Source organism: Phacochoerus africanus, chromosome 9 (genome assembly GCF_016906955.1).
Source record: "Phacochoerus africanus isolate WHEZ1 chromosome 9, ROS_Pafr_v1, whole genome shotgun sequence".
In the NCBI taxonomy this organism is placed as follows: Eukaryota; Metazoa; Chordata; class Mammalia; order Artiodactyla; family Suidae; genus Phacochoerus; species Phacochoerus africanus.
Window position 1 is genome coordinate 12,456,493 of NC_062552.1, and position 25,531 is coordinate 12,482,023.

The 25,531-nt window shown below is 44.7% G+C and overlaps 1 protein-coding gene across 3 annotated transcripts in view; it reads right to left on the reverse strand.

Annotated features, from left to right (window-relative positions):
* The window catches only part of ATXN1 (ataxin 1), a 418,270-nt gene that overhangs the window by 146,441 nt on the left and 246,298 nt on the right, over nucleotides 1–25,531 (reverse strand). For all 3 annotated transcript variants that reach the window (XM_047795260.1, XM_047795259.1, XM_047795261.1), the window contains one exon: nucleotides 6,859–6,987. The gene's annotated coding sequence lies outside the window, so the exon portion shown is untranslated. The remainder of the gene's footprint in view (nucleotides 1–6,858; nucleotides 6,988–25,531) is intronic.

Genomic DNA, 25,531 nt, shown 5'->3' on the forward strand with positions numbered 1-25,531 from the left:
CCACCATAGTTTTCCAACAGCTATGTTTTCTACCTCGCCTAAAAAAACAGTGTGTATTTGTTGAAAAAGACTTTCTCTGAATCACGGAATGTTGTTATTCAAGGGTCTGCAAATGATGAACATAATCCTCAGGATATAGAGAAGATGGACTGAGTCTTCTAAGAGTCCACCTAGCATACTTTATTCTATAGCTAGCACGAGAAATGTAATATGAATATACGCGGAGGGAGGGGTTAAAGGATGCCCTGGTCTTAAAAAAAAATGATTGTTTTCCAAAAGTGAAAAATGTGCGGAATTACAAGAATGACATTATCTCTTTGTCTTTTTACATTCAGTCCCAAGGAACAATTTTTATTTGTTGATGGGAACCGGCAGATTTCATTTTGGCTTTATGACAAAACAATGTCATTTAGTTCCTGGTTGTGCCTCACTTTTTCTAGAGGAAAGCAAAGGAGAAACATTTTTTAAGAGGAGTAAGGAAAATGACGTAAATGCTATGATATGATGTACTTGGGGAGAAAAGACACACACCAGTCATATTTATGTGGCTACATACAGCCACATTCATTTCTACTTATAACGAAGATGGAAGAGCTGATCAACCTCTAAGGTGTTCAAAGTATGGGAATTATTTGATCTCTGTCTGGGAGACTTTTCAGGGGCTTAACACTCCCCTTCCGGGACAGCACCCCTGCCCCGTCACTTTGCCCCTCCTTCTTCTGTGTACACTGATTCTTCTACGGCAAACCCTTCAAAGATACACCACGTGAGAAATGCATTTTTAGTTTCAGGGGTGGTTTCTGTCCCAAGTTCAGCTGAGAACACTGTATTTTTCAGGGTTGGGAAAGCATCCTTTAAGTGGCGCACATTCTTGCTTTGGCTTTTGCCTATAAGTACATCAAATGACCCAAAAAGAGAAGTGGTTCCCATGCGCTCCAAACGCCCAGTCTACATCTTGGCCAGTGGCCATACCACATCATTTCTCATGAAAGGACGTTTCTGGCATCGAGGTCTCATTTGCCCAGATGAAGAAGCACTTGAACAGAAGACAAGCTAGAGAGACAAGTGAAATCTTCTCTCTCTCCCTCGTCTTCTTTTTTTCCTTTTCTTTTCCTTTTCTTTAGGGCCATACCCACGGCATATGGAAGTTCTCAGGCTAGGGGTTCAATCGGAGCTAGAGCTGCCGGCTTACACCCCAGCAACTTGGGATCCGAGCTCATGGCGCAGCGGGCCAGGGATCGAACCCACAACCTCACGGATACTGGTTGAATTCATTTCCGCTGCGCCACAAAGGAATCTTCCCCTCCCCTACCTTCTCAAAACACGCATAAATAGGTCCCAATCCAACCTTAGTTTCGAGGCCCAACTCAGATACTCAGCCTTCCTTGGAGTCCTGAGTCCGAGGAGTCTTCCTCATCTCCGCTTTTAGGGCACCTGACTCCACCCCTCCCCCCAGGGCTTGGCTGGCATCGAACCCCAGAGGGCAGTGAGTACAGCCTGCGCACCCCTGCTTCCCTAACAGACATCAGCACACCTTGCTACCCCACTGTCTTGTCATGAATCTGATTCATTCAGTGCATTCCAGGCTTAAATAGGACATAAAACCTTTTACCTGCAGCACTCTTCGGCTAGCAAGCAGTCCGACCAGGCTGTAGTGCCCTCCTTTTGCTCACAGAACTGAGGAGCGTGGAAGATACGTAAACACTTGTCCTTCCACAGCCTCTCAGGGTGGGTCCGAGATGCGGAGAGGAGGCGGCTGAGCACATGGGGGAGAGAACCCTGAGGGGACACGTGTGCCGGGGAAGGGCTGCCCTTTGCCAAGTGACTCAGGAAGTAGGGCTGACATCAACTCTCAGATGCAGCAGCTCAGGCCACCACTCCCTCCCACCCCCGGCAGCAATGGCTGGGAAGGAGGGAGGTCCTCAGTTAAGAAGCATCTGGAGGACGTCTGGAAAAGGGAAAGAAAAGGGTGAAAAGAGACAACTCTGGAAAACCTAAGGCTACACCAAGAGCACCCAGAGTAGCTGCGTGGCCTATGAGAACCCCTTTGCCTTTGTGACATACAGGCCACCTGGCCGGGCTGTTCGAAACAAGGATTGTACAAATTGAGACTTCCTCCCCCCATTTATGGAGTAGTAAAATCTCCCCTTTCCTTCTGATCCTCTGATCTACTTTGGGTTTTTTTTTTTTTTTTTTTTTTTAATGATAGTGCTAGAGAGCAGAGCATTGAAAAAAAAAATTGGTAATACAGATGGCAAATCTAAAAAGGTACCAATTGACAGACACATAGGGAAATTCCCCAATTGCTCTTATTAGAGTGTGTCTGTGTAATTCCCTCACTCTGGAGACCAGAAATTCAGCTCCCATTTTTCCAAGCTGATAAAGACAGCATAATGCTGTCTCAATAGGCGCAGAGGTGTTTGTTCTCGTCTTTTCCATCTCTTCCTAGGTGTAATGGGATGTCTGCACTCAGAGCCGGTGCTCTGAAAGGGGGGTGGGGTGGGGTCGATAAATACAGAAAATTTAGGAAACCTCGATCTTGCCGTCCTCAACAGCAACCAAGGCTGATGCTACCCTGAGACAGCTCTTGTCAATTTCCCCTTCACACCACGGGGACACGAGAGGGACTTAATTGGTACCTGCACACTCTTTTTTCTCTCCCAATTTTGCATCAGCCAAAAGGAAAGCAAATGAAAACACTGCTCTTCAGTCAGCGAGGAGGTACTAGGGACATTCAGCACGCCAAGCCTGCCTCCCACTTTGAAAATCAATGTAAACACGAGACACAAGCCCCCCACCCCACCCCCCCGCCCCGTCTTTCATGGAATGCCAGGACAGGCTGCTCACAAACCACCCATAAAGCAAATCACTCAAACAGAAAAGGAGAAGAAACACACAAAAGTGCAGAAAGTATCAGAAAATCCCCCAATTCTATTGATAGTTCTATGAAGCACACTTTTTTTTTTTAATTATTAAACAAATGGTTCCTTTCCCACATTGAGTTATATGCATCACCAGCATTTAACATCTATTGCCAAGGACTAGGCAATAAACTAGTCTCTAGATGCCACTCTCTACCTGACCAAAGTACTATCGGATTAAAGCACTTCTCGTCAGAAGCATGTGTATAGTCCTTTTCCTAATGCCTTGGGCCCACCCATGAGAAGCCCAGGCATGTATTTACTCTGTCCTTAAAAGAGTCACACAACCGATACTAACGGTGTGCCCATCACCCCACGACAGACCAAGCAGCATTTTAGGTGTTGTGGATTGACCAGGAACAATCATGATAATGATAATAATAATAATAATATTCCTGCTTGCGTGGAACTTACAGTCTAGTTGAGGAGACAATTACAAATACACTTATAACGTGTGGGTACTTAAAAGAAAAAATTACACAGGCCAGAGGATACAGAGGGATGGGGTGGGTGCTATTTTTCGTAGGTCAGGGAAGGCTGCTTTGAAGAGACAGCTGGACAAGACCTACTTAATGAAGCTGAGAAGCTTAGGAAAGCAACCTAGAGCACTGCCTCCTTGCTTACATCCTAGGTAATACCTGAATATGGAGCTGGATGGTTTCTAAAACGTTAAGTTTCAAGAATGGCCCATATTTAATCTTCAAAAATACCCATGAGTATGGGTCCTAAATTGAAATGACTAAAACTATATTCTTAGAAAGCACTTAAAATGAACACCTGGCAATTTCTCCCATGGTGCCTGGGGGCAGGGGGGACCTGAGGAAAAGGGGAGCTGGTGGTCTGAGAGATGACATAATGCTTTTTTTTTTTTTTTTTGCTCTTTAACCACAAGACTGTGCTCAATGTTTCAAAAGCATTTGTAGGAGTTCCCGTTGTGGTGCAGCGGAGAAGACCCTGATTCATATCCATGAGGTTGCCAGTTTGATCCCTGGCCTCACTTCGTGGGTCAAGGATCCGGCGCTACTCTGAGCTATCGTGTAGGTGGCAGATGCAGCTCAGATCTGGTGTGGCTGTGGCCAGCAGCTGCAGCTCCGATTTGACTCTTAGCCAGGGAACTTCCATATGCCATACCTGCGGCCCTGGAAAAGGAAAAAAAAAAAAAAAAAAAGCATTCGTTAATTGAGGTTGTGCCAAATCACTGACTTTCAGCAGCCAATCAGGGTAAAACGAAGGTCCAATTGGTGTCACCTAAGACTGATACTTAGACACTGAAATGAGTGCTGGGGATTCTTCTAACTCAACTTTCTCATGTACTCAGCAGAAAATGGGTCCCCAGGGCTCTGGGGAGGCCAAGGGTATATAGTTAACGGAAGCATCACGGGTAAAATCTCGGTCTCCTGACTCCTAGGTCAGTTTTATTGTCACTCCTCTCCTGTATGAAATACCACATCTTGGAGCCAGTTTGAGGCACTTTCAAGAGTCAAGTCCATCTGCTGGAAAGATGGTGGCAGGTCTGAGAGCTGGTTAATGGTGACAAGCAAAGGAGAACCACAAAGGCGGTGAGTCTGGGCACAGTCTGCAAGGGCTTCGGATTCCAATGGCTGCCCTGATGAGTAGTCAAATCTTTATATTTCCAACATCATACCCCATCATGGGCAAGCACACGCCCTTTGAAAACCTCCTGCCCTCCCTATTATCATGGCACAGCCACGGGGCACCCGGGACACCAAAGTAAGGGGAAAATACAAATTCATTATTGTACAAATGCACCAAGGTTACAAACGGTTATAAATGTTAAAATTTACCAAGAAAACTGGAACCTCCTCCACTTCCCCAAGCAAATGCAATTGGGAAGAAAAGGTCCTTAGGAGTTCAAAGGGATTTAGAATTTTCTTCCTCTCTCCCTCAACCCACTCCATTTACAGAAGGATTTTAAAATGACTTTAAGTTGGCCATGTGGCATCTTAGTTTACCCTTCAGAACTTCTTTGCAAACCTCAATGTTTGAGGTCAGGCAGGGTATCACATGAGCAGTTCAAAGCAATAATTAAACATACACACACGCACACACTCCACCAGATTCAAAACAAAAGCCATCTTGATTATAGTAACCACACACTGTTCTTTTCAATGTAATCCGAAACCTAAAGCCCTTTTCCATAAGACATTTGTGCCCCAGGATAACAATGCTTTAAAAAAAAAAAATCACCACATGTGCATTCTGTTGGCTACATGGTTAGGAAAATAGTTGCAAGAAAAACCCATTGCTACTGTAGCACTCAGATGTAACAGGGCCCACTAATTATTCCTCAATAGTGATACAAACCTTTAGAATAAGAGACTTTTTTGGGGGGGGGGGGAAGGGTAAGATTCAAGAGTGTCACAAGATACTCCTTATGGGGACCCTAAACCGAGATGACAACTCATCAATAAACAAGCAACATGGAGCAACTTACAAACTTAGAAACCAACACTTCATGGAGCTCAGCGGCTTGCCCAAGGTTGCAAACTTACTTGACCGTGACCCCAGGACCGGGAAAAGAATTTAGGTCAATAATTCCAGGAGCTGTGTACTTTCCACCAGAACCAAGGGGATCACATGCACAGACGAAAGCCCATGAAAACACCAACATCTCCCATCACCCATTTCCTCTGAGGTTCTGAGATTGTGAATTCAAGAAGCTGCTCTTAATAGGACTACTTAACCTTTAGGAAATATGAATAAATATACATATTTAGGACCCATTTTTAGAAAATCAAGAAAAAATTCGGTGGAAATTTTTCTTTTCAAACAGTAAATGCTCTTTCTCTTAGATATATGCCCTCATCTTACTGAACCTTGCTCTTTCAAAATCACTTCTGCAACTGGGAAGAAAACAGGTAATAAGTGACTGAAAAAGTTTCCCGACTTTTAAGACGCTGACAACTTTATATATATATACACGCACACACATACACATACGCATATACACACATATGTGTATATACAGCTAAACATGTACTTATGTATATAAAATACATACACCCACAAATATATGATCTATATTAAGTATATCTGTATATAAATATGTATTTATGCACATACATAAAAAACCTAGTTGAAATTGGTTTTTCATTTTCTAAAAATTTGAAGGTATTATGTTCATTGGCCATCCTGGGTTTGCTGTAGCTGTATTCTTTTCTGGTCAAAACTCTTCTAAACTTTTTTTTTTTTTTTAAATGACACAGCCTAGCAATGAAATAAAATCTCCGGAAAGCAGCAATGCTGAGCAAACCCGTCATATCGCAAAGCCCTTCGTGTGTTGGCTCTTCCATGACTGGATCCTAAAAATCCCCCACAGAAAGGTGACCAGCAGATGACATGCAAAAACTACGCATCTCAAAATCCCAACCCGGGAAGTCTGATAAAAACCAATACCTCAGCCAATTCTGAGTAAGAGAAGCACCCTCAACAGCTGACTGTACATGCATACCTCAGATCTTGGAAAGCCAGAAAAACATTTCCTTCTGATCAAAAACTGCACGTAAATAAAATAACTACAGGGTGGAAACCCTGGCTGGGAATCCTGAGACTGGAGGATTTTAACCTCCCTTACCTACCAACCTAAAAGGACGGCCATAGCCCAGTTTAAAAGAGCCTGTTCGAAACCGGATACTATTTCACTGCTCCAGGAGAACAGGTGTTCCTACAGTGAAAGAAGCACTGTCTTCCACGCTGTTATTCCAGAAGGAGCTAATGAGCAGTGCCCCGCAGAAGCTGAGAGAAAGGCAAGTTCACGGCAAATGAAAACAGAACCTCTCCCCTAAAAAAAGAAACTAATTGGAGGATCACCTAGTGCCAAAGCTTCACAGCCTTTCAGCACCCTGGCCCGTGCCCCTGGTGACTCACACATCGCTGCAAGGCAAAGCCACCACGAATATGACTCTTGTTAACTTACAACATTCACTGTGCGCTGTTCACAGGTAGCCCCAGCCTGTCCTTCACCATGGAGACGTCCCACAAAAAGCTGGAGCGCTCCTGGGCCCAGGCCTGTTCTTTCTTCCTCTCACAGAGAAGGGAGTGATACCTAGTGTGGGAACAGAACAGAAGCAAACGAAAAAGGTGAATGCATCATCAAACCCCTTGTCCTCTCCACAAATGAAGTTCGAGATCCATCAGCCTGACGGATGATGCGCCCAAGACCCGTTTCTGGTATGCTTTGCTTAAAAACAGACATGCAGTATTTCTGCTCCTGTCCCAGAAGATGGTGTGGTGCAGCCAAGCCTTTCCCTGACGCCATCAAGTTGCAGCCAATTCCGGGGAACCTTCAGATGCAATCCCGGCTGAGATGCACACTTGCAACATGGCTTCCCCCTAAGCCACTTGAGTTGACTCTCTTGCAAAAAGGAGGGAGTGGGACTGTCACCTCCTGCCATTTTCCCACCTCACTGGGTTGCTGGGAAGGTGAATAAGATCCCTCTGGCAGAGAGTGCTCGCAGCTCCCAAGGAGAAAGGCGCCCATCAACAGAACGTGTTGTGAGTAGTCAGAAGCCTTAACTGAGCTCTGAGCCAGACTATGAAAGCCAGCGGGGGCCAGGCACCCGCCATCTGCCATCCCCAGGGCACCCGAACACCCAAGTGTTTCCCCTTCCATGGAGGGTCAAGGGCAACAAAGGACTGGAAACAGAGGCATCTGGGATCTCTGGGAGGAAGAAAAGTCAAGGCCAGGAGCAGGAAGCGAAGAGGAAGAGGGGATGAAGAACGGGGGAGAGGCAGGCTAAGGACCATCAGGAATGGGTCCCTGCCACACAGCTCCCTGGGGTTGCTGGTGTGCGGTCTCTCGAGGGCCCTGGGCATTTGCAGGGCTGTGAAATTTCCCCCTTGGTTCTCTGCCATATCCACCCACTAAGCATGGCACACACAGAAGTGGCATGGCAAGGGCCTGCCAGAGAAGCACTGGGTGATTTTTGTTGGTTTGTTGCTTTTAAAGAGAAGACCTGACTGAGTTTACTCTCAATATCTTGTTAATATTTTCCACACCTGGATTTCTTTTTTTTTTTTTTTTCTCCTCCTGTAAGCGAGGGCCAGAAACAACTTCTCCTCGGCCAATATTATCAAGGCCTTTTGACTTGTGTATTCCTGAGGAGCCCACATGAGGTATAGGGACGTACACAAGTGGCTTTGAGGACGACAAGAAACATGGCATTCAAGTGTGATGCCAGAGTCTCGTTTGCTTCCCAAATAAATGACCTACCAGTGCTGGCCACGATTTCCTTTCAACATCATAAGCACATGCGCAATAAAAAAAATGGGAATCCCGGTGGTCGCACCGTGTGGGCAGCCCTATTTTCAAGAGGAAAATGTGATCTCGTCTTAAAAAAAGGCGCGAACAAATAATACCGCGTCTTAGATTTGCAATTTGCAAAACGTGACCGGCAGACCTTAAAATGAAGAATTAAAAAAATGGAGAGAAAAAAATAGGAGAGAAGGAAGAAAGGAGGTGTCTGTTACTCTCACAATTGACCATGACTTTGCACTTGACGAGGGGCTTCCCTTTTTTTTTTTTTTGGCTGCAGCATGTAGTGTCTTAATGGGGAATCTTAGTTCCCAGATCAGAGATCGAATCTGGGTCACAGTGGTGACTTCCACCAAATCCTAACCACTAGACCACCGGCAAACTAACGCTTATTTTTCCAAACGGAGGTGTAACTGACATACGACATTATCTTCGTTCCAAGTGTGCAAAGTGCTTTCTTGTTAATTCATTCACGGACAAATTTTTACTGTGCTTACTGTATCCACCAGGTGCTAAGTTCACACTGGTGAACACAACAGACAAAGGACGATGCCTTGATGGAGTTTGTGGCCTCAAGGGAAAGGCTTTAAAGAATCAAAGTATACCACTTTTAAATAGATTCATGAAGTTCAAAAATTGGATAGGCCTTAAGAAAGAAAAATAAACACCATGCTTTGCAACCATCATGGGGTGCTGTCATTCAGAAGGAGGGGCTTTCTTACAAAAGTAAGACTTAAACTGGGAAGGCAAAGAGGAGATGCTAGGCAGGCACTGAGTTTCCAGGTAGAGGGAACAGCCTTGGCATTATGTGATCTGACTAGACCTATACAAATAATTTCTGTGATTTTTATCTTTTTTTCCCCCGGCCATTTCCTTTGGTCTCTTTGATCAACAAATGAACGTCAGAACTGTTCTCAATACCTTGAAATAAGAAATGATTCTTAAGTGCCGGGCCAGCAGAGCAACAAACACTAGTAATTTCTGCGAGCGGAACATCACTCAACGCAGGTATTATACTCGATGCGACAAGAAAGGAAGACTCTGGCTTCTTAATGCATCTTCAGTCACCCCACTGTCACAGTGAAATAAAACGAAGCTCCCTGTTAACACCCACGCACTATAGCTGGAGCTAAGAAAACCCTCCCCAATACTAGTCAGCCAGAAAAAGAATGAAAGAATGCCATTTGCAGCAATATAGATGGACTTGGAATGACCATACTAAGTGAAGTGAGAGAAAGACAAATACCATATGGTATCACTTACAAGTGGAATCTAAAATATGACAAATGAACTTACCTACAAAACATAAACACACGCACAGACATAGAGAACAGACCTGGGGTTGCGAAGAAGCAGGGCGGGTGTGAATGGGTCATTTGGGATTGGCAGGTGCAAACTATTACGCATAGAATGGTCAAACAACAAGGACCTACTGGACAGCACAGGGAACTCTTTTCAATATGCTCTGAGGAACCATAATAGAAAGGAATATAAAAAAGAATGTATATACAGGTATAACTGAGTCACTTTGCTGCATAGCAGAAAAGAACGCAACACTGTCCATCAACTATACTTTCAATTTTTAAAGAGCACAGTGGAAGACTGAATTACAGAAATATGCCAGTTTCTTAAAAAAAAAAAAAAAAAAAAACCCTCCTCCAAATGGGCTAAACGCAGATCACGTTACAGGTAAACTTCTAAGACATAAATAAAAAGCACTTCTTAGCACCTTGTATTAAGTTCCAAATTGGCTGGCTTCCTCTTGACTATTGGGATGTTTTTATTATTTCCACCTTGGACTGAAACAGCAAAAAAAAAAAAAAAAAAAATGCCTGTGCGCCTTCTCTTCGGTGCTTGGTTTGGTACCTGCATATTTACCCGGTAAGCAGCATGATGCAAAGACATAAAAAGCAATGGAAATGTTGCGTTCATCTGAAGTGTTTTCTTGTTCCCTATCACCCCAGAGCTGATACAACTTAATTTTTCCACTTTCCTGCTACCCAACAAAGCCATCCTCAGACAGGCTCATTCATGTTCTCCCATGAATGGAGCCAAGTTTGAAAGTCTGTTGGAAATAAGCACGGCAAACTTCTGAGTCTCTTTCCATGTAAGACCCAGGATAAAATGTAGTATCTTCTACCTATCTGGTTTCTCACAGAACCCCAAAGAGCAATCATCCCCCAAGTTCAAAATCGAGAAATACAAGCCCTCACTTTGACTTAGCCGTTTTGACAAGCTGGGGCAACCTGGGAAAGAAAGAGCAAGAAGAAAAACTTTTTTTTTTGGTCTTTTGTCTCTGTTGTTGTTGCTATTTCTTGGGCCGCTCCCACGGCACATGGAGGTTCCCAGGCCAGGGGCTGAATCGGAGCTGTAGCCACCGGCCTACGCCAGAGCCACAGCAACGCGGGATCCGAGCCGCGTCTGCAACCTACACCACAGCTCACGGCAACGCCGGATCGTCAACCCACTGAGCAAGGGCAGGGACCGAACCCGCAACCTCATGGTTCCTAGTCGGATTCGTTAACCACTGCACCACGAGGGGAACTCCAAGAAGAAAAACTTTTTGAAGCCGAGTGGTCCAAAACCCCCACCATCACACCTGGGATATTATACCAGGCTGACAGTTCCATCCTCTGTCCAGGGATGAAAATGACACGATGCCAATTTCTCCTTCCCCTGACTGCCCACAGCACTTTCGGTCCTTACCAGGCATTCTGACCCAAGGTCCTTTTCAATGCAGCCCTCTCCTACATCGTCTTTTTATACCCCATTGGATTTATTTAAGTCTTGAAAGGCTCAAAAAAGTTTATAAGCTCCTTGATGAAAGAAACCTTGCCGTGGCCTTCTTTTGCAGCTCCCGAATAGTGTCAAGTAGAAGAGCCTGGATCTAAGTTAAATGATCCATGTGCAAAACCAGTTCGACGCCTTAACCTTTACTGCAAAGGAAGCCCTACTCTACAGCTATAATCGAAGCCCTTCACACTTTCCTCTGTCCTCCAGGGACTCCAAGGTCCTACATGCCTATCATCCAAAGGAAAGCCCTGCATGAAGTCGAGAACCATGAAGCTGTAATGTAGCCTTCTCCCTCCCATTCTTCCAATCCATTACATTTTTAGTCACTAATGGCTTCTGAACAGTTGTCATCACCTTTCAAGATGTACAGCCCCCAGCCCCCAGCCCCAGGAGCCTTTATCCTTGATTCTTTATCCTTTATCCATCGTTTCAAAAGCCACTTCATAGGACACCCTTATAGTATGGGGAGGGCAGAAGCAGGTGTTCTGAGGCAGTGGTTCGCAAACGTGAACTGCCCTCAGAAATACCTGGAGGTCTGCTGAAGCCATGGTTGCTGGGCCCCATCCCTAGAATTTCTGACCCAGGAGGTCAGGGGTGGGGCCAGAGAGGTGCACGTCAACCAAATTCCCAGGCGATGCTGACACGGCTGGTCCAAGGGCCATGCCTTGAGAACCACTGCTCTAAGGGTAAGTCTGCCCATTACACAGTTAGAGGCTAAGGATCTTTTGAGTTTATTGAATCACCGTTAAGATGGTTGCCTTGGTAGGAATGATACCTGTTTATTCCAAAGAAGTGACAAATGACCCAACAAGGCCACACTACTTTATCATCTGGGAAAGCTTTTTTGCGGCTCCTAGACTGTCTCCCACTGACTCTAGGTCCTACTGGAGTCACTTCCACCCTCCTTCTCTCTTTCAACCTCCCCACTACCCAGAAATGTCTTTGCAGCCTATCAACATACTCAGTTGTTGCTACCCCTGAAAAGACCCTCCCCAGATCCTGATTCATCCCCAAATGGCTGTCACTCCTCCCACGTTCACCATAGAACATGTTAAAATAGAGTATTAATGTAATGTTGTTATTTCATCAGGTCTGATTTCAATACCTTTGAAAAGTGAACTTCCTTCTCTTGCAAAGGTCAGGAATGGCCCCCTCTCTTCTAAACACAGTGGCCATTTCCTAACCGACTCTTACAATATTTCATAAAGTAGTTCCTTCAGGTTCCCTTCTCTTGTGTTTAGCAGACTAGCATTTCTGCCTAAACTGCACCTTTTGGCACAACTTCTCCCCCGTTTTCTTCTGGGGCTGGGCTGACCTCAGGCCTTGGGTCCAAAGCTGGACATATGATCTAGGCCTGGAGAAACTGAACACGCATTCCTCTCTCCATGACGACTGGATGCAGGGCCGGGCATGCAACCCAAGCCTTGCTAATTAAAGGCCTCTCTCTGATTGGCTGAAACTCAGAATGAGGTGTCCTCTTTGTGGAAGCATGGTCTACTAAGAGCCTTTTTTTTTTTTTTTCTTTTTTAGGGCCACACACATAGCATATGGAAGTTCCCAGGCTAGGGGTCGAATCGGAGCTACAGCTGCTAGCCCACACCACAGCCACAGCAATGCCACATCAGAGCTGCGTCTGAGACCTACATCACAGCTCATGGCAATGCTGGATCCTCAAGCCCTGGAGCAAGGCCAGGGATGGAATCCACATCCTCATGGATACTGGTCAGATTTGTTTCCGCTGCAGCTCAACAGGAACTTGTGAGAGTTTTTTTGTTTTTTTTTTTTAAAAAAAAAAAACACCTGTAAGGAAAGCCCACACGAGACTGAAGCTCCAGAGCAGGGAACAGGCTTAACGAATGTCTGCTGCTGCTCTGAAAGGATGTTGCAGATCAAGTTAAGGTCCTACATGAACGGACCTTAAAATGGAAAGATTCTCCTTTGGTGAACCTGACCGAAGCACGTGAGCACTTCAAAGGGACAGACTTTTCCAGGAGTGAGATTCAAAACGAGAAAGAAGGGAGTTCCCGTCGTGGCGCAGTGGTTAGCGAATCCGACTAGGAACCATGAGGTTGAGGGTTCGGTCCCTGCCCTTGCTCAGTGGGTTAACGATCCGGCGTTGCCGTGAGCTGTGGTGTAGGTTGCAGACGCGGCTCGGATCCTGTGTTGCTGTGGCTCTGGCGTAGGCCGGTGGCTACAGCTCTGATTGGACCCCTAGCCTGGGAACCTCCATATGCCGCGGGTACGGCCCAAGAAATAGCAAAAAAAAAAAAAAAAATTTAAAAAAACAAAACGAGAAAGAACACATTTGGCCAGGAGCATGGGGGTAGTAGCTCCACGTGGCAAGGAGCTGGAGATGGGCACCAGGAGCTGAGAGTGCTGCCCATCCCATAACCAGCAGGAGAACAAGGGCCTCAAGTCCTACAGCCACAAGGAAATAAATTCCGCCAATAACCACATGACTTTGGAAAAGGACTGGAGCCCCAGATGAGAATGCACTTCTGCTAATACCTTGACTTCAGCCTGAGTGGAGAATCTAGCTAAGCCATGGCCAGACTTCTGACCTGAAAAAATGGTGGTTTTAAACCACTAAGTTTACAATCATCTGTTTTTTAGCAACAGAAAAGTAATACATATTCTTTTTTTTCCCCTTACATCACTCTAAGTTTTATTTGTCTCTTGCAACCAAAATGTCCCAGTACTCTTGATTTCTGAGATGGTACTATAGCTGGTGTTCCTTTTATCACTGCTGTTCCTCTTTCTTAGCCTTTGTCCCTTGCTGTTATGCCTTCTAACCCTAGGATATATACTCCTCAAGGTTACATGCTTAACACTCTTTTAATAATTTTCTTTTTTTTTCAGGGCTGTACCAGTGGCATATGGAGGGTCCCAGGCTAGGGGTCTAACCGGAGCTACAGCTGCCAGCCTACACCACTGCCACAGCCACGACAGATCAGAACCGCATCTGCGACCTACGCCAGCTCATGGCAACACCAGATCCTTAACCCACCAAGCGAGGCCAGGGATCGAATCTGCAACCTCATGGCTCCTAGTCAGATTCGTTTCCACTGCACCATGACAGGAACTCCCATCTTTCTGTAATAATTCTCCTGTATTGCACATGGTTCTTAAATCGGTGGTCACGGCATCTTCCCCAACAGGCTGGTGGATAGATGCAATATAAATAATGTCTGTTTCAAAACTTGTATTCCACCCCCACCCCTACCCCCTAAACTGGTCCTCCTCTTCAATTTCTGATTCATGCCGAAGGCACCACTGTCTTCTCGTTCTTCCGTAACCTATCAGTTGTCAAGTCCCATCAAGCCTGCACTCTCTTCCCACGCTGCCATGCTGGTTCAGACTCAGTTCTCACGGCAGCCTGCTAATTGGTCTTCTTGCCTTCAGTCCTCTCCTTGAAAGCCATCTGAGCCACCATCGCTGCTGGATCCTAACGTAAATATTACATCTTTCTCCGTGCCATACCTTCACTCGTTCCTAGGCTTGCTGAAAATCTAAAGTCGGATGCTTAAGGCCTTCATCATCTGGCCCCAACACATTTCCAACTTCTCCCCTTCTGCATGTTGTACCAGCCAAATTGGGCTTCTCTCTTCATCTCTGGAAGGTCCCGTTCCTGTCGTGGCTCAGTGGTTAACAAACCCGACTAGCATCCACGAGGATATGGGTTTGATCCCTGGCCCCGCTCAGTGGACTGGGGATCCGGCATTGCCCTGGGCTGTGGTGTAGGTCGCAGACACGGCTCAGATCCCTGTGTGTGGTGTAGACTGGCAGCTGCAGCTCTGATTCCACCCCTAGCCTGAGAACTTCCGTATGCCATGAGTACGGCCCTAAAAAAAAAAAAAAAAAAAGGAAAAAATAAAAAAATCAAGTTGGATCTAACAAGACCCACTCAAATCCTACTTTTTCCATCATTCTCTCCTTAATCCTCCTGTGCTACAACTTTCTCAATCAGAAGTACTTTATTGGGGGGGGGGGGAAGCTGTGAATGCCTATAGTTTTTATTCCTTTTCCTTAGGATATTCATCATTTCAGTCCTTATCCTAAAACAGGCACCATTTCCCCAGACAGACTGCAGTGAACTCTGCAGGCAGGGTCTCGGTCAGTCTTCTCTGGGGAAGCCTCTTAGAGCTTTTGCACATGGTAACACTTTGATAAATACCTGTTGATGAATGGACCAAGAATGTGGTATTTTCCTTTCACTCTGATGTATCCTCAAGTCTCCTTACCCTGCAGCCACCCAACAGGAGAGCTCCTTTTGGGTGACTTGGAGAAAAATCATGACGTGAACCAATAGAGAAATTGCTCAATTGACAGAACGTTCTACAAGAGTCTCTTTTTCCAACTCGGGACTAAAGCTGACTCTTCGTTTTTTCCTCTTTCTTTGCCTTTTTGTCTTTTTAGGGCCGCACCTGTGGCATATGGAGGATCCCAGGCTAGGGGTCGAATCGGATCTACAGCTGCCGGCCTACACCACAGCCACAGCAATGCCAGATCCAAGCCATGTCTGAGACTTAACACCACAGCTCATGGCAATGCCAGATCCTTAAGCCAACTGAGCGAAGCCAGGGATTGAACCTGCAACCTCATGGTTCCTACTCAGATTTGCTTCTGCTGCTCTATGACGGGAACTCCTGACTCTTCCTATTTTCTCTCTGAGGGAAGAAGAGGAGCAGCCAGGGCTGCTGCCAGTCAGAGAATTCAGCAACGCTTCCTCTGGCTGAGTCCAGCCCAGCGGGTCCAGAGCCTCTGTCTCCATCCTGCTCACAAAGGAGCCTCAGTGGAGGTCAGGGAGACCCAACGCTCCCTCCCCCAGGAATGGCCAGGGCAGTGCAGAACTTTCCTGAGAGCAGAGGTGTCCAGTCGGATTTCCAGAAGAGCTGGAGGGAGCGGATGAATGGGATGAAACCCAAACCCAAGATTCTCTCAACAATCTGATTGGTTTCTCGAATCCCACATCCCGTTTCCATCAGCACTTGATCATTGGTGTCATTTATCCATTGCAAAATCTTCCTCCAGACTGGCAGTCCTTGAAAATCTAGCATGTGCTTGGGACATTTCCTAGTGATATGAACTGGTCTGTGCTTAGGTTATAAAGACTAAAATTCCCATCTGCCCAAAGAACACAGAGAAATAAACATGCTGACAAAATCCGACAACCACACTTAAAAAAAAATTCATGTTGATCCATGCTACCGTCTCTTATGATTAGCACAGCTTATCACAAAAAGGTAAGGCTTTATCCACGGGCATATAGACCCGGTGGGGGTGTATATTTGCATGCTGGTTCTATCTCTTTACCGGTATTAAAGCAAAATTTGGTAAGAAATACAATTATGCATCCAGAGAAAAGCATGTCTGCATATCAAGAATAAAATGAAAATACATATGAGAGAAATACCTAATCGGCATTAAAGAGCCATAGATTCCACATTTAAGTGACATCATATGGTATTTGTCTTTCTCATCCTAAGTGAAATAAGTCAGAAAGAGAATCTCTAGCTGATCCACGCTGCTGCAAATGGCATTATTTCATTCCTTTTCATGGCTGAGTGGTAGTCCATTGTATATATGTACCACATCTTTTTTTTAAAAGATTTTAATTTTTCTGGAGTTCCCGTCATGGCGCAGTGGTTAATGAATCCGACTAGGAACCATGAGGTTGCAGGTTCGATCCCTGGCCTTACTCAGTGGGTTAAGGATCTGGCGTTGCTGTGAACTGTGGTGCAGGTGGCAGACGTGGCTCGGATCCTGTGTTGCTGTGGCTCTGGTGGAGGCCGGTGGCTACAGCTCCAATTCGACCCCTAGCCTGGGAACCTCCATATGCCGCAGGAGCGGCCCAAGAAATGGCAAAAAGATGAAAAGACAAAAAAAAAAGATTTTAATTTTTCTATTATAGTTGATTTATAATGTTCTGTCAGACAAATGCCATATGATATCACTTACATGTGGACTCTAACCATGGTGCAAATGAACCTTTCTACAAAACAGAAACAGATTCTCAGGCATAGAGAGCAGTCTTGTGATTGCCGAGGGGGTGGGAGTGGGATGAACTGGAAGTTAGGGGTTAGTAGATGCAAACTATTACATTTAGAATGGATATGCAATGGGGTCCTACTGTACAGCACAGGGAACTACATCCAATCCCTTGGGATAGAACATGATGGACGATAGCATGAGAAAAAGAAGGTATGTATATGTATGGCTGGGTCACTTTGCTGTACAGCAGAAATTGGTGCAACACTGTAAACCAATTATATTTTAACAAAAATCAAATTCAAAAAAAGTGCCATAGAATGACAGCTCCAGGAAATTACGATTTTTAAGAACCAACATGGCATGTGCTCCATATCGACAATTTCTCCCTGGCTTTATTTAATACTCTTCTTCCAAAGGGGGCTGGTGAAGCCTAAGAGAAGACACTGCAGCCCAGGAGACAAAATGATCTGGATTGAGAAGTGGCTACACACCCCCTGGGTTGCAAGTCCCTTTCAGGCTGCCAGGGTCATCACATACCTTCTCCTGGGAAGAGAGTTTTGTTCCTGTCTGCTGGAGATGGTCAGGGATTAGCCTAGGGGTCCAAGAAGTGCCTGGAGGTGGGGGCAGTGCCTGCGCTTCATGCCTTGATGGCTTAGAAAGTGTTGATAAATCATGAGGTGTTATGGCCCATGAGTCATCACTGCAAGCAACAACTGCCCTTCCATTTCTGTTCAATTTGCTCTCTTTTTTATGAGAAAGAAAATTAAGTATGTGCCTCTCATTCTCTTTTTGCCACAGTACTAATATCCTCAAGTATTTTATTTGGCCCGACTTCACAAAATACCAAATAGTGAGTCAAAGTAAAATGACAAGATAGAATCAACATACACTCCCAGCTCCATCATTTTGCCAGATACTCTCCCAGCCCCATCATTTTGCACAGCGACAAGTAACAGAAGTCACCAAAGGTATTAAAAACTGAACTTTGAAAGCAGTCTATCAAAGCCACAACTTCCCCATCATTTAATGAAAAGTTACTATGTAAAAGCATGGCTATAACCAGGACCTCCAAACATGCTGTAAAGGTTATAGTGTTGTTACATGATGAAAGCCTATTCAAAGGTTTTAAAAACAGAACTCTTTCCTAAAATTCAAATTCGGCAGCAGCTGTTCACCACCCAGCTGTGCATGTTTGGACCAAGACGATTTCCGTAACTACATTAAATCAACCTCATGAGTCTTTTGGTCTGTTTTATTAAATTAAAAGCCAAAAAATATAAACTCGATATTTTTAATCTCTTTCTTTTTATACTATTCCAGGTAGCTGCCTTGTTGTCTAAGCATCACAACTTTCTGATGCAATCAGAACAAAAGTATTCTAAGACAAAGGTACTATTGAAAACTTTTCTTTTAGAGGAGGCTTAATAAAACTATTCTAGCTTAAAACTAAGGTTTCAACGGTCTCAGCTGTGAATACCAAGTAACAGAAATACCACTTGGCATTAAATCTAGGGATTACCTGTTGAAACACCAAAGGCAGGGAGACTTTGATGTGGGTTTACCTGGTGCCGGGAAAGTACCAACAAACACAATTATTATTTTTCTGTGAACTTAGAGTTGAAGATTTGATACCATATTTGGAGCAAAGATCCGTTGGGTGGAGGGTGGGGTGGGTACAGGGGAGGGAGGCTGGGGAGCAGGCACACACCCCCATGCCTGCTTGAACCAGTTATAAGTAATGCTGTGTAACCAAGTTTCTCCTCTGTGACCGGGAAGAACCTTTGTCTTCTATTATAAGTTAAGCACTAAAGGGATGCTGCCTATAAGCTTCAATTATACATAATGGCGCATCTCTGGGAAGCCTGCCTCCCAGGTAATGAATTAAGCTTAAAAAAAAAAAACAAACCCTTTATTTAGCTCACAGGAAACATCCTGGCCAGGCTCACCTGTGAAAGACTACAGGAAGGAAGAAATGAACACATCCCCTATGAAGGCTGATGGGAACAAGGAAAAATTTGACTGTACTCCCTCCTCTTTCCATATAGAAGAAGCCTGAATTCTAACCTCAGGCAAGATGGTTCTTTGGGACATAAGTCCACCACCTTCTTGCTCCCCTGGCTCCCAATAAGGTCACTGTTCCTTGCCTCCAACATCTCCTCTCTTGATTTTTTGGCCTGTCCTGGGGTGAGGAGTAGAAGCTTAGACTTATACTTCCACTTGCTACAATGTTTTAAGGTCAAATAAAGGATGCTATCAACCCACTATTTTCTAAGCACAGGACCCTGTCAAGAGATAGTCACAGTTGGCCTTCAGAGTCCTGAAACTCAATTAAGACACCTGATGATCAGGTTTCACTAAAAATCACAAGAGTTTTCCTTACACACTAAGCATCCTAGAAGTTTCCTTTTTCGCTTTAAAAATAAATACTTAAAACTTTAGAATTAGAGACACCTGTTTGTCACATGTGTCTGGAACCCACATTCTAGGGAATCACACACCTCCGTTCCTATTAGGAGAAAGAACAATAGGCTTTCTCCCTGCCACCTTCATCTTCCAGGTTTCGGGGTTTATCCTAATATCACACACTTAGAACGCCTCACATATCAAAAGAGGAGAAAAATCTCTCGCTCCTTAATTGTTGTGTCGAATAAGCTCTCCAAAGTTCATTTTTGTTACCTTTTTCAGGCAAAATAAGAGGCCTTTTACAAAAATTCTATTGCTAAAACAATGGAATTCTCCCGGGAATGACTCCGTTATGGAAATGAAGTGACAGCTTCTTTTATCTAGCCAGGCAGAAAGTCTGCATTTATAAAAGGCATTCAGAGCACTCAAGTGCTGTGTGTGGGAGGACAGAAAAAAGCTATTTTTAATTCAGATCGCAGCATTCCTCTGGTACAGGTCTTTCAGTATAATCATCATCATAATACTCATCTAAAAAGAAAAAAAAAAAGATTCCCATTTCTGCTGACCCCAGCAGAAAAAGAGAGGGAGAAAAAAAAAAAAATGAAAAGAATGGTGAAGACAATTTCCTTTGGACCACTGTGTAGGCTCAGAGATCCATGTCCAAGGATATCAGAGCTGACTCTTCGCCAGAATGAAAAGAACTCAAGTTCTGTGAGTGGTAGCATCACATCTTCTCACACAAATGTACGTTGCCGTATGTGTGACTTTCACTGCACGGAGTTTGCGGGAGTCACCTGGGCCTGCCAGGACAAGTTGTGTAGGTTCTCTCCTGTGTTCCCACGAGTTGACAGTCTGGGTGATGCTGCGGTGGATGAGGGCATCAACTGCCACCCTGGAAACCTGATTTCGCCTTTTAGAAACTGGAAGGCCTCCTGGGGGATGCAAGAGGCACTGAGCTGCTGGGTGGGCAGACTCAGAACTTTCTGGGTCAGGAAAGAATCTGCAGATGGATGTTTGACATGACTGTCATGTTTCCACCGGCTCTGTTGGGGACCAAAGCCTAACGAAGAGTGATGAATGAAGTGCTGGTAAAAAGTGAAGACAGCATAGATGACTCCCTGCAGAAGTTCACACGGGACGGAAAAAAAGTCTAAGAGTGAGATTACAAAGGCTAAGTGTTGAGGAGTTCCCGTCGTGGCGCAGTGGTTAACGAATCCGGCTAGGAACCATGAGGTTGCGGGTTCGGTGCCTGCCCTTGCTCAGTGGGTTAATGATCCGGCGTTGCCATGAGCTGTGGTGTAGGTTGCAGACGCAGCTCGGATCCCACACTGCTGTGGCTCTGGCGTAGGCTGGCAGCTACAGCTCCGGTTCGACCACTAGCCTGGGAACCTCCATATGCCTCGGGAGCGGTCCAAAAAATAGCAAAAAGACAAATAAATAAATAAATAAATAAATAAATAAAACTTAAAAAAAAAAAAAAAAAGCAAAGGCTAAGTGTTGGAATAAGACCCTTTAGAAATGGCTAAACGGATTGTTTGCCAAAGTGCAGCATCACTTTTGAACAGGAGGGGTCAGAGAGATATATAATTGAAGGAAAGAATTCCCTTAACAGTACGTTTGCCATCTTAATCATTTTTAAAGTGTACAATTCAGTGGTTTTATTACATTCATGAACCATCACCATTACCTAGTTCCAGAAGATTTTCAGCATCCTCCAAAGAAATGCCACACCTACTAAACAGTCACTCTGTACCCACTCCTCCTCTCAGCCCCTGATAACCCCTCGTCTGCATCCTGTCTCTCTGGATTTGCCTCTTCTGGATGTTGCATCTACATGGAATCATACGATACACGGCCTTTTGGGTCTGGCTCCTTTCACTTAGCATCGTGTTTTCAGGACTCATCCAAGTTGCAGCAGTACCTCTTTCCCCTTTTGGCTGAATCCCGGCTCCACTGCACGAATATACACTATCTTGGATATCCATTCATCAGCTGATAAGGCATTCAAGTTCCTTCCACTTTTTGGCCCTCATGAAGAATGCTGCTGTGAACACTCCTGTACATGTTTTTTGGTGTGAACGCTCACTTTCAATTCTCTCGGGCAGAACGGCTGGGTCATGGTGACTTTAGGTTTGACCTTTTGAGGAGCTGCCAAACTGTTCTCCACAGTGGCTGCACCATTTTAAAGCATTGAAGGGGGGTGCCACGTCTCCCTATCCTTGACCACGTTGGTTATTTTCCTAACCTTTTATTATGGCCATTTTGATGGACATAAAGTGGTATCTCATTGTGGTTTTGATTTGCATTTTCCTAACCACTACAGATGCTGAGCATCTTTTCGGGGTGCTTCATGACCCATTCGTATGTTTTCTTTGGAGAAAGGTCTACTTGAGTTCTTTGTCCATTTAAAAACTGAGGTGTCAAGAGTTCCTAACTGTGGGTTAAGAATTCACCTGCAGTGGCTTGGGTTTCTGTGGAGGTGTGAGTTTGAACCCCGGCCCGGTGCGGTGGGTTAAAGGAGTTGGCATTGCCACAGGGTGGCACAGGTTACAGCTGTGGCTTGGATTCAATCCCTAGCCCGGACACTTCCATATGTCACAAGTGTGACCATAAAATAAACCAAAATAAGAGTTGGACTGCACTCTAAAAAAATTAAAAATCAAAATTGAATTGTCTTTTGGTTGTGTAGTTCTAAGAGTCTTTACATGTTCCAGAAACTAGACTTTTATGAGATATACGATTTGCAAATATTTTTTCTCATTTGTGGGTTGTCGTGCTTTTTTTTTTTTTTCCCTTTTCTTTTTTAGGGCTGCACCTGCAGCATATGGAGGTTCCCAGGCAAGGGGCTGAATCGGAGCTGCAGCTGCTGGCCTACATCACAGCCACAGCAACACAAGATCCAGGCAGAGTCTGTGATCTACACCACAGCTCATGGCGACTCCAGATCCTTAACCCACTGAACAAGGCCAGGGATCCAACCAGCATCCTCATGGATACTAGTCAGGTTCTTAACCCACTAAGCCACAACGGGAACTCCTTGATGGTGCCTTTGTGTGTGTGTTTTTTGTTTTTTTACTTTTGCTTTCTAGGGCTGCACCCGAGGCATATGGAGGTTCCCAGGCCAGGGGTTGAATCAGAGTTATAGCCGCTGGCCTATGCCAGAGCCACAGCAACACCAGAAATGAGCCTCGTCTGCAACCTACACCACGGCTCATGGCAACGCTAGATTCTTAACACACTGAGCGAGGCCAGGGATTGAACCTGCAACCTCATAGTTCCTAGTTGGATTTGTTTCCGCTGAGCCATGACAGCAACTCCACTTGGTAGTGCTTTTTTAGTTTTTATTTTGATGAAATCCCATTTATTTTTTCCTTTCATTGCTTGTGCTTTGGGTGTCTTATCTCAGCATCCATCATCAAATCCAATGTCATGAAGATCTATTTCTATGTTTTATTCTGAGTGTTTAATAGCTTAGCCCTCCCATTTGAGGTACTAATCCAGTTTAGTTAATTTTTTGCATATGGTGTGAGCTCTGAGTTCATCCTTCCACATGTATCCCATCTGTCTCTTTTCTGGCTGCCCCAGCCCCATATGTGGAATAGAGGTCAGAGAGGTTTGGAATTCGGAGTGATTTTAGTCCATTCTCTTTTTTAAAGTTTTTTTTTTTTTTCCCTTAAAAATATGTATCATTTTGCAAATGAACTTAACTGACTTTTGGTCACAGTAACAAGTGAATGACCTTTTTTTCCTCATCCTGCATCTTGAAGATGTAGCACGTGTTCAAGAATCTTGAGCTTTGGGGGAAGACAACCAGGTCTTGGTGATGCTTCTGCAAGGCCTCATTTCCAAAAGCAACAAGACGCTTGACACTGCTTGAAATTGAAGTAGGTTCTTCATTATTTTCATGCCATTTGTTTCCATGTGTCTTCTGCCCTAGTGAGCTGCTCCTGCCCTCAGCTTTCCAGAGACCCTATTCCCGTTCCCACTCCAATATCTGCCAGTTAATACTGGCTCTTTGCAGAGTGCTTAATCCACTTCATACTAAGTCAGATACAATTACTTTTAGCATGATGCTTGAGTCCTTGCTATGTTTAAGCAAACCGAATAAAAGTATAGGTTATGGAACCCTAGGTACCATTCATTCAGCCAGTAGAAGAAGTGGAGACTTTCAAAGCCCTCTAAAGCATCATCTGCTCAGCCTTGGCTGCACCCTGAATTTACCTGGGGAGCTTTAAAACTACTGCTACCTGGAATCCACCTGCAGAGATCCTCCCTTAATTGGTTTGGGGTGCAGCCCAGGCAACAGGACTCTAACATGCAGGTGAGGAGGGCAGCCAGGGCCCTACAGGCAGGCATCAAGATTGCTACTTATTCTTCAGGGTCTCAAAGCCAGTGCTTCCTGCCACCTCCCCACCTGCAGGCAGTTAGGGATGTACCTACATTTATCTCTTTTAAGTTTTATCATTTCATATTCGACCTAACCCAAACTGAGTTCTCTGTATTAGTTCTCATTTAATCTTCCCCAAAACCGTGGGAAAGAAGATTATTATTGGTATTATTAGTATTATTACTCGCAAGACTGTAGAGGAATTCAGCAACAGCCCCAGATCACGAAACGTGGAAGCGGTAGAGAAGGGATTTCAGGGCAGTTTTTTCAACCCCAAAGTCTGTATCATTTATGCTGCTTCTCTCAGTAATGGTCATGAGTGCAGTCATAGAGTTGGTACAGGGACTCATGGGGGAAACAGCAACTCCACATCCTCATCCAGCACTCAGGGTGGGCACTGCCCCTGCTGGTCACTGTTCTTTCTCTCTGCTGGACGTGTGTGTGCGTGCATGCACGCATGCATGCACCCACCCACGCAAGGGAAGTGCACCTCAGGGGTTTATCTGAATTCAGAAAGGTGGGACGGGACTCCAGGATTGTACCTGGGGAGAGTTTTCAGAGAGAGGGGGGTGGGAAAGGGACAGTAATTCTTTCCAATATGTGCTAAGACTGGCAACAGGCCATGAAACACCTTTATTGGGGTACAAAACTAACAAACACTGAGGAAACAGACACTTCATTTGGTTGTAAAATTCATCCGACGTCTAAATGTGATTACAAAGCTCCATCAGTTGCAAACAGCAGGGCCCAAGGATATCAGGCAAAAACACCCATACTTATATATTCAGATTCTTGCAGTAGAGGACACAACACCTACATACTGTCACCTTGCCTATCAAAGCAGGGGGCACATTCACAAGCCTTTCCACCACAGCAGAAAAGCAGAAAAAACTGAGAACTGACAAAGCATATGGGTTATAATGGGGGAAGTTGGGAAATGAGTTTCAAGTCACTTTTTCCTCTTTTAACCAGCACACTCAAATAGCCATGTATGTGCACTTAGAGGCACAGCCGCGCGCGCACACACACACACATCAAGCTTGAAGGAAAAATACAATTCAGTCTGGTCATTTTTCATAGATCTAATGTATTCATCCTTTAAACTAGAGGCAGTGGGCAACAACGCTATTATTCTTTTTTTTTTTTTTTTTCCTTTTTGGCCATGCCTGTGGCATATGGACGTTCCTGGGGCAGGAATCAAACCTGTGCCACAGCAGTCATGAGAGCCACAGCAGTGACAGTGCCAGATCCTTAACCTACTGAGCCACCAGGGAACTCCTGCAATACTCTTACTCTCTATCTGTATTACCGCATAAAGAAACTGGTAGAATTTCTGTGTAATTGAGTAATTAGGAGCTGGAAAGGAGTAAGAATTTGCTGGAGGTTTTCTTAGGCTAGTGTCAGAAGTTGGTTAGATGAGAAAAGTTTTCACAAGTGGGAGTTGTAGCTGCTTGTCTCTTAACTGTAGGGAATCTGTCAACTTTCGTGCAGTGTATCAAGACTTTACTCTTCAAAATCATTCTCAGTGTGCTCGGAATTGCTATACTTTTAAGCTAACTACTTCTCAAAGTGCTGTTTAAAAACTGACATCTTCAACCGCATTCCAGGCTTAGAATATATCTAAATTTGCAAAGTCTCATTGGCTCTTACGAGAGTGCTACTTTAAAAAAAAAAAGAAAAAAATACACTTGACAGCCAATCTCTTGAAAATGATTTGTGCAGAAATTGTGTTCAAATTACTTTATATCAAGAGATTTAAGA